Source organism: Sciurus carolinensis (assembly GCF_902686445.1).
Source record: "Sciurus carolinensis chromosome 14 unlocalized genomic scaffold, mSciCar1.2 scaffold_126_arrow_ctg1, whole genome shotgun sequence".
In the NCBI taxonomy this organism is placed as follows: domain Eukaryota; kingdom Metazoa; phylum Chordata; class Mammalia; order Rodentia; family Sciuridae; genus Sciurus; species Sciurus carolinensis.
In genome coordinates this window covers 359820-370427 of record NW_025920111.1, presented here as the reverse complement: position 1 = coordinate 370427, position 10608 = coordinate 359820, and positions in this window count along the sequence as shown.

Genomic DNA, 10608 nt, shown 5'->3' with positions numbered 1-10608 from the left:
AGAGGCTTATAGAACTCCAAATATACAAAATTACAACAGACCCACACCAAGGCACATTATTATGAAGAAACCTAACATACAAAATAAAGACAGAATTTTAAAGGCCGCAAGAGAAAAGAATCAAATTACATTCAGAGGGAGACCAATAACATTATCAGCAGATTTTTCAATCCAGACTCTAAAAGCTAGAAGGGCCTGGAACAACATTTACCAAGCCCTGAAAGAAAATGGATGTCAACCAAGAATCTTATACCCAGCAAAACTTACCTTCAAATTTGACGATGAAATAAGATCCTTCCATGATAAACAAAAGCTAAAGGAATTTACAAAAAGAAAGCCAGCATCACAGAACATTCTCAGCAAAATATTCCATGAGGAAGAGATGAAAAACAACGATGCAAATCAGCAACAGGAGGCGCTAGCCTAAAGGAATAGCCAAATAAAGGAGAAACCAAATCATGTCAAAAAACAAATATGAGTCAAATGACTGGGAATACAAATCATATCACAATAATAACCCTGAATGTTAATGGCCTGAACTCGTCAATCAAAAGACATAGACTGGCAGATTGGATTAAAAAGAAAAATCCAACAATATGCTGCCTGCAAGAGACTCATCTTATAGAAAGAGATACCCATAGACTAAAGGTGAAAGGATGGGGAAAAACATACCATGCACACGGACACAGCAAAAAAGCTGGAGTATCCATTCTCATTTCAGATAATGTGGACTTCAAGCCAAAACTAGTCAGAAGGGATAAAGAAGGACATTACATGCTGCTTAAGGGAAGCATAAATCAGCAAGACATAACAATCATAAATATCTATGCCATGAACATTGGCTCATCCACTTACATCAAACAAATCCTTCTTAATTCCAGAAACCAAATAGACCACAACACAATAATACTAGGCGATTTTAACACACCTCTCTCACCACTGGATAGATCGTCCAAACAAAAATTGAATAAAGAAATCATAGATCTCAATAACACAATCAACAATTTAGACTTAACGGACATATATAGAATATACCATTCAACAAAGAACGAATACACTTTCTTCTCAGCAGCACAGGATCCTTCTCTAAAATAGACCATATTTTATGCCACAAAGCTACTGTTAGCAAATACAAGAAGATAGAGATACTACCTTGTACTCTATCAGATCATAATGGATTGAAATTAGAAATAAATGACAGAATAAAAAACAGAAACTTCTCCAATACCTGGAGATTAAATAATACACTATTATATGATGATTGGATAACAGAAGATATCAGGAGGGAAATAAAAAAATTCTTAGAAGTAAAAGAGAACAAAGACACATCATATCAAAATCTCTGGGACACTATGAAAGCAGTACTTAGAGGAAGATTTATTTCATGGGGCGCATTCAAAAAAAGAAGTAGAAATCCACAAATAAACGTCTTAACACTACAGCTCAAAGCCCTAGAAAAAGAAGAGCAGAACAATACCAAAAGTAGTAGAAGACAGGAAATAGTTAAAATCAGAGCTGAAATCAATGAAATTGAAACAAAAGAAACAATTGGAAAAATTAACAAAATAAACAGTTGGTTCTTTGAAAAAATAAACAAAATTGATAAACCCTTAGCCACACTAACAAAGAGAAAGAGGGAGAAAACTCAAATTACTAAAATTCGGAAAGAACAAGGAAACATCACAACAGACACGAGTGAAATACAAAACATAATTAGAAGCTATTTTGAAAATCTATACTCCAACAAAACAGAAAACCTCGAAGACATCAACAAATTTCTAGAGACATATGAATTACCTAAACTGAATGGGGAGGACATACACAACTTAAATAAACCAATTTCAAGCAATGAAATAGAAGAGGTCATCAAAAGCCTACCAACAAAGAAAAGTCCGGGACCAGATGGGTTCTCAGCCGAGTTCTACAAAACCTTTAAAGAAGAGCTCATTCCAATACTCCTCAAAGTATTCCATGAAATAGAAGAGGAGGGAACCCTCCCAAACTCGTTCTATGAAGCCAATATCACCCTGATACCTAAACCAGACAGAGACACATCGAGGATAGAAAATTTCAGACCAATATCCTTAATGAACATCGACGCAAAAATTCTCAACAAAATTTTAGCAAATCGCATACAAATATATATTAAAAAGATAGTGCACCACGATCAAGTGGGTTTTATCCCAGGGATGCAAGGTTGGTTCAACATTCGGAAATCAATAAATGTAATTCACCATATCAACAGACTTAAAGTTAAGAATCACATGATTATTTCAATAGATGCAGAAAAAGCATTCGATAAAATACAGCACCCCTTCATGCTCAAAACACTAGAAAAAATAGGGATAGTGGGAACATTCCTTAACATTATAAAGGCAATCTACGCTAAACCCATGGCCAATATCATTCTAAATGGTGAAAAACTGAAAGCGTTACCCCTAAAAATTGGAACAAGGCAGGGATGCCCTGTTTCACCACTTCTATTCAACATCGTCCTTGTGACTCTAGCCAGAGCAATTAGACAAACCAAAGAAATTAAAGGGATACGAATTGGAAAAGAAGAACTCAAACTATCCCTGTTCACTGATGACATGATTATATATTTAGAGGAAACTGGAAATTCCACCAGAAAACTTTTAGGTCTCATAAGTGAATTCAGTAAAGTAGCAGGTTACAAGATCAATGCTCATAAATCCAATGCATTTTTGTACATAAATGATGAATCCTCAGAAAGAGAATTCAGGAAAACTACCTCATTCACAATAGCATCGAAAAAAAATAAAATACTTGGGATCCAATCTTACAAAAGAGGTGAAAGACCTCTATAATGAGAACTACAGAACACTAAAGAAAGAAATTAAAGAAAACCTTAGAAGACGGAAAGATCTCCCATGTTCCTGGATAGGCAGAATTAATATTGTCAAAATGGCCATACTACATAAAGTGCTATACAGATTCAATGCAATTCCAATTAAAATCCCAATGATGTACCTTGCAGAAATAGAGCAAGAAATTATGAAATTCATCTGGAAGAATAAAAAACCTAGAATAGCTAAAGCAATCCTAAGTAGCAAGAACGAAGCAGGGGGTATTGTAATACCAGATCTTCAACTCTACTACAAAGCAATAGTAACAAAAAACACATGGTATTGGTGCCAAAATAGACAGGTAGATCAATGGTACAGAATAGAGGACATGGACACAAACCCAAATAAGTACAATTTTCTCATACTAGACAAAGGGTCCAAAATATGCAATGGAGAAAAGATAGCCTCTTCAACAAATGGTGCTGGGAAAACTGGAAAACCATATGCAACAGAATGAAATTAAACCCCTATCTCTCACCCTACACAAAACTCAACTCAAAATGGATCAAGGACCTCGGAATCAGACCAGAGACCCTGCATCTTATAGAAGAAAAAGTAGGTCCAAATCTTCAACTTGTTGGCTTAGGATCAGACTTCCTTAACAGGACTCCCATAGCACAAGAAATAAAAGCAAGAATCAACAACTGGGATAGATTCAAACTAAAAAGCTTTCTCTCAGCAAAGGAAACTATCAACAATGTGAAGAGAGAGCCTACAGAGTGGGAGAATATCTTTGCCAACCATACTTCAGATAGAGCGCTAATTTCCAGAATCTATAAAGAACTCAAAAATTCTACACGAAGAATACAAATAATCCAATCAACAAATGGGCTAAGAAAATGAACAGACACTTCACAGAAGAAGATGTACAAGTAATCAACAGATATATGAAAAAATGTTCAACATCCCTAGTAATAAGGGAAATGCAAATCAAAACTACCCTAAGATTTCATCTCTCCCCAATTGGAATGGCGATTATCAAGAACACAAGCAACAATAGGTGTTGGCGAGGATGTGGTGAAAAAGGAACACTCATACATTGCTGGTGGGGTTGCAAATTAGTGCAGCCACTCTGGAAAGCAGTATGGAGATTCCTCAGAAAGCTCGGAATGGAAACGCCATTTGACCCAGCTATCCTACTCCTTGTCCTATACCCAAAGGACTTAAAATCAGCATATTATAGAGATACAGCCACATCAATGTTCATTGCTGCTCAATTCACCATAGCCAGATTGTGGAACCAACCCAGATGCCCATCAGTTGATGAATGGATAAAGAAACTGTGGCATATATATACAATGGAATATTACTCCGCAATGAAGAATGATAAAATTATGGCATTTGCAGGCAAATGGATGAAATTGGAGAATATCATGCTAAGTGAGATAAGCCAATCTCAAAAAACTAAAGGACAAATGATCTCGCTGATAAGCGGATGAGGACATATATTGGGGGGTGGAAATGGTTTGCATTAGGTTTAGGGTTTGGTTTAGGGTTAGGGATAAGGAGTGTGGTAAGAATGAAGGAATGAAAGACTGTATAGAGGGAAAAGAGTGGTGGGAGGGGTGGGGGAGAAGGGAAAAATAATGAATCAAACATCATTGCCTATGTAAACATATGATTACACAAATGGTATGCCTTTACTCCATGTACAAATAGAGAAACAACATGTATCCCATTTGTATACAATAATAATAATAATAAAAACAAAATAAAAAAGGGGGAAAAGAAAAAAAATAAAACATAAATGAAGGAGAAGCTTAGAGAGCTTTTAACTTTCCTTTTGTGTGGCAAAATGCTTTTTGTTTTTATGTTTCACTATGTTAACCTTTAAATAAATCAGGCTCTCACTAACATTTACATTTAATACATTTACATTTAATTTTTTATCTCAGTGTAAAAAGTAACATAAATTTTCTATATACCCTATTGATAACAGGTCCTGTTATAGAACATTAAATGATATAAATAAGTTCCCAGTAAAATTTACTATTCTTATACCTTTAAAATTACCATTACAGACAAGTTTGGTTTAAAAAACAGCAGCTTGATAAATTTCCTGCTTTAAAAACGTGTATACCTGGAAGATATGAACACATTTAATAAACAAAGAAGAGTGGCCATTACACAATTACCTTGACATTTCTATGTTAACCAAGTTTGGTTTTAAAGAAAAATTCAGACTCTGTAACATAGTACAATACTCCAACTGTTGTTGTTTAACCATCATTGTATAAACCCTAAACTTTAAGACTAATTGTTCTAAAGAATAAACTTAACAGACACAATGTTAAGAGTAAATTAGTATTTTCAAGAATTCCTTTATATTTTAACATATAGATTTAACATTGGTTTATATTAACCCATTAATATTTGACCTTAGGGATATACCCTAAATAGCTTTAACTGATTGTCTCACATACATCTAACAAACTTATTTACACACAAACTTGTTGAAATTTGCCCTTTGCTTACACACAGATTTTCTTAGCACATACTTAGACCCTCATGTATTTCATCACACAGAGACTTTCTTACCCAGAAACATTTTTTCCTTCTACTAAATATATTTCCATACTTAAAACCTCTTACTTTCTTTCCTATCTGTTGACCCCTTTTATTCACATTTTGAAACAATTCATGAAATTTTTGAATGTAGATAAACTACTCCATTGTAATAATATAAAATATTTTTTTATTTATAGTTCTCTAATTGAAACACAATTGAACCTTTGGATCCCCTCTGTATATAGAATTTTAACTGTTAGGATTTAACTACTCGTAACCTTGTTTTCAGTAATGACAAAAAGCAATTATAAACCCTTTTTATTTGCCAGGTTACCCCATGGAATTTAAGGAGTTAAGAGTACTCAATGTTATTTAAGTTAGCATTTTAATTGTGTAAATTAATCAATGTCTCTAACAAACACATTGGAGTAATCTCATATGTGTCAAATCTACTTATTTTACTGTAACAACCAAATATCAGACAAGTATATTGAACAGTATTTGCCATCTATTTTCTGTTGAAGGAAAGTCATAGAAATAATTGATTAGACATTTTATAAACATCAACTTTTTATTAGCTTGGCCATCTAGAGAGACTTGAGTTAATTTTAAATACTTTTTACCTTCATTTGTTTACCCAATTTAAATTAAACCTTTTAAAATAAAGTGAATTAAAGGTATTTGCATCCATTTTCTAAATTTTAATTTTATGAGTGCTCATTATTTGTGTCAATTTTGATAATATGTGCATGATATTTTGATGCACATATGTAGACAGACAACACAATATCAGACATGATATACACATAACAAAATAAAAGGCATTGTAGTTTTTTGTAGGTGAAACTCCATTGCAATATTATAGATGTTTTAAACACAAACTTTAGAGTTGAATAAAAAATAGAACTGATCAGAAAAACATTAACCTAGGTATGAAAGATCAAAATTGTAAGCAAGAAAAATATACCATTTAAGAAAAAAGAAAAATCCTAGAAGAAAAACTGTTAATGGTCATTAATTATAGTATGAGAGAGTGAGAACAAGACAGGCAGAAGGGGGAAGAGAGGAAGAGAGGGGGAGAGAAAGGGAGATGGAGAAAAAGAGAGTGAGAGTCTTAATACTATTCTCCTGTCTTTCAGTCCAGAAGTTTAAAATGGACTCTTATTTTTTCTTCAGTCTCAGTTTGGTCCTCACTGAGCCTGCTAGCTTACATTCCATTGCAAGGGAAATTACTGCCTAGGAATTTTTAACCCTTGTTAAGTTCTTAGCTTGGGTTTGGTTGAACACGTGAGGGCTATTGCCAAATCCTTGAGGGAACATTTTCTAGGTTAATTGAGATCCACATCTGGTATCTTAAAGGTAACCAGAAATTGTGATTGAGAGTCTAGGGTGTACAGAAAAAGGCATCTTTTAAATCTAACATCATAAGTCTAGGTAAGATACTAAAATTTCTTAATGAAGTTTACAGAGTTTGGAGGTGAAGGAGCCTAGCCACTTCTCTATCTGGGAAAGATCAGACAGGGAGAAAGGAATATGGACTCTGAACTCTCTCTCCACACAAGCAAACTCCCATAGGAAAATTAGAACATGTGCTTGAGACCTCGTGGCAGGAGGACTGGGTAGCCATGGCAGAAATCAAAACAGAGCAGAGCAAAGGAGACAGAGGAGCAAGGTTCAGTGAGGCCTCTGCATCAGGAAAGCAGTACAGGGGTAGATCATTATCTGGGTCAAATCAGAGAAGGAGAAGGGATTAGTAGGGGAGAAGAAGCCAAAATAAGGTGTTCAGATTTGCAGGAAGAGCAAAGACTCACAGAAGTAGTATGCCATTAATGGCCATTTTGATTGATTATCTGAAGGAAACTGTGGCCAAATATTAATACACAACTGAATAAGTTTTGGTGGCTGTAGGCAAGGCGAAGAGGTTTAAGATTATCTGTAGACACCCCGGCAGTGAATCTACCGGAATGGAGAACCCAGATCCCATGGTGGAGACTGATAAATAGCCAAGTCAGCATCTCAGACATCCCAAGGTCACAAACTAGTTGACTGGAGACAAGAGGGCAGCACATGGTGGGAGTTGTCACCCCCATCAGTGTGTGCAAGGCAATGGGCAAGGGGGTTAAGGACCTGGTGGAAGAAATTTTGAGAGAAAAACTAAAGAAGAGCCTCAACACAGAGAGGGAATCTCCACCATAAACATCAGGAATCTACCTATCAGATAAGGTCAACTAAAGGGGCCAACTGTAATTGTAAAAGTCATGACTTGGGGAACCCCCACTCCTCAACTGCCTCAAGGGCACTGGATGACCAATGGTCATGTCTCACTTCAGCAGAGGAGTGTTTAAATTGACCTATGGGAAACTTACCAATCTGAATCTGGTTGTGGATATGCAACCAAGCGTCAGGGCAAATTGGAATGTGAGACCAGCATTAAAGGGTGTGGGGCAACCGATTGGATTCCACTCAACTAAGTGGCAGTAGAAGAGCCTACCCAAATCATGGCACAAATTAAAGCACCCAGAAACCATTCCTGATGTGGAAACACACACAAGCAGATAGGTATTAAGCAGACAGGTAGAGTGTCTGCACACAAGGGTGTGAGAGAGAGAATGGCGGAAGAGCTATTGTTAGGAAGTAGAATTTTGTGGGTTAATAACAATCTGACCAATGATTGATTAGGAAGTTTGTGGGCTAACAATCTATGTTGTAAAATAGTGGAGGGGGGCAGAATAATGATGACAGCAAAATGGCAGATCTGATGCCAATATCATCTGTAAACAATTGAATAAAACTCATCAGGCAAAAGAAGGAAGAAAACACAGGTCATATAATCCTCACAGGTGGGAGAGAAAACAGGAAGCTGAAGGACACAGCTGTTATAATTTTCTTAGATGAGTGGTCAACAAACATGTTTCTCAAAGAACCAGAGAGCAAGGAGTTAGGTTTTGCAGGCTCCATGGTCTCTTACACAACTGCTTATCTCTGCCCATAGAACTGTAGAAGAATCTCAGCCAAGATGTAAACCAATCAGTGATGTACTATAAAATTTTTACTGGAGAAACACAAAACAGGCAGAGGGTGGGGACACTGGTAGATTTTCCTCTTGGGCAGTAGTTTGAGTACAGTAGCAGTAGTAGTAACAAAAGAAGTAGAAAAGTAGTAGTAATTGTGATTTGCACATGCTGTTCAGAACAAAACCCCATTCTTGTAGGAAAGCAGAGGGGACATGATATGAATGGGCAGTGAGCAATGCATGGCTCAGAACTGAGGCAGTTGCAAAATTTAAAATGAGGTCTGGGATACTCTAAACTTGATTTTATCTATGCTTTTATTGCCTCTAAAATTTTCACCTCATTATCCAGGAAATTGACAAGTGGAAGATTGTTGACCTCTCATCTACTCAGACATACTGAGATTCTGAAGAAGGAGACCAAGTCATGGAAGACTAAGAGGTTTTCTAAAAATCAATTGTTGAAAGCAAAATGAAATCTATCTCTTGGTTCCTGTGCACCACTACTATATATACTTCCAGTAATAAGAGCAGCAAATTTAGTATATGCAGAGCACTTACGAAGTGCTTTCCACATCTATTTATTCTTCACAACAGTCATATTATAGAGACAAAACTGAGTTCTCTGATCTACATGTAAGAAATGAAGCCCAAAACAATAACTGATTTGCCAAAGATCACACAAACAAGAGGAGGTGGAGCTGAGATATGAACTCTGGTTTGTTGTCTGAGAGCAGGTTCTGCCCCATCATACTGTACTGACTATGGTTTCCTGTTTACTTAACTGTACTTTAGGGCTTGAGAGAGTTGCATTACATCCCTAAGGAGTGCTCAGTAGTCTCTGCAATTATGAAATTATGATATGCTGAGCTTGAAGTGCACAGCATCAAATAGGAATTAAGCAGTGACTATGCTGTCATCATAATAATCATCTACGGTCTTAAAGTAAGTTCTTAATACACTGCCTGCCCCCAATAACAGCTATAAATAGTTTCTACAGGAGTTTACTTTTAGGAACCATCTAGTCTTTGGGAATAAAATGTTTTCTAATAGTGTTAGCAGCTGTCAAATTTCTCCTCCCATTCCCATTCTTTAAGCTCTTGAATAACTGCAGATTCACAGTTTTAAGTAGTAATAATTCACAGATCCTGTGTTCCCTTTAACAAGACCTGAGGACCAGGCCTGTCAGCCATTAGCTTACACTTCATGGGGAATGTGGGACTCCTTGTCCCAACATGCTGCATTTTCAGTTGTACCTCTTGGCTCTATTACCTCTTCTTATGGCATATACATTTTTCTCATCATCATGGGCAAGACATCTGTGTACTGGGCATCCATGAGATCATGGGTATGTGCCTTAAACTTCCTAATCAATCTTTCAAGATACACATTTTTTTTAATTTCAAAAATGGAGCAATGTGTCCTCTGACAGTCACATAATATCCTGACATCGCCTGGTTCACTCACACAATGCCCTCATTATAATCTCTTACACTCACATAATACCCTCACTGTGGCTTCTTACACTGATATACTACGGTACTTCGGTCTCTGACATTCATATAATATCCTTACTTGGCCTCTGACACTCACATAACACCCTCACCATGGCGTATCACACATAGTATTTTTGCTAACTTCTGACACTCAACTAATGCCCTCACTGGGGCTTCTCACTCTCATATATTATGCTCAATGTGACATCTGACATTCACATAATACCCTACTGTGGCTTTTAACATTCACATAATATCCTTATTTGGCCTGTGACACTCACAAAATATTCTCACTCTTTTGTTGACATTCATATAATATCATCACTGTGACCTTGACAGTCACATAATATCATTATGGCCCCTGCAATTGACAAAGTATACTCACTATGGCATCTTATGCTTTCAACTAGACTTATAATATTCACATATATTTATATATTTATTCAGAATAACCCCTGAGATTGAAAATTTTTCCTAACTGTGGCCTCTGGCATTTAAAAAATATCTTCTCATTTACAAAATGTCTTTCACATATTGCACTCACTGTCACACGAGTTCCTCACATAAAACACTCAGTGTGACATCAAACACTCATGTAATACCATGCTGTGGCCTCTGACACAGAATGTCCTCAATTGGTCTCTGACACTTACATAATTCTGTCATTGTTACCACTGACACATTATATCTCCATTGTGACCTCAGACACTCACATAATACCAAACTT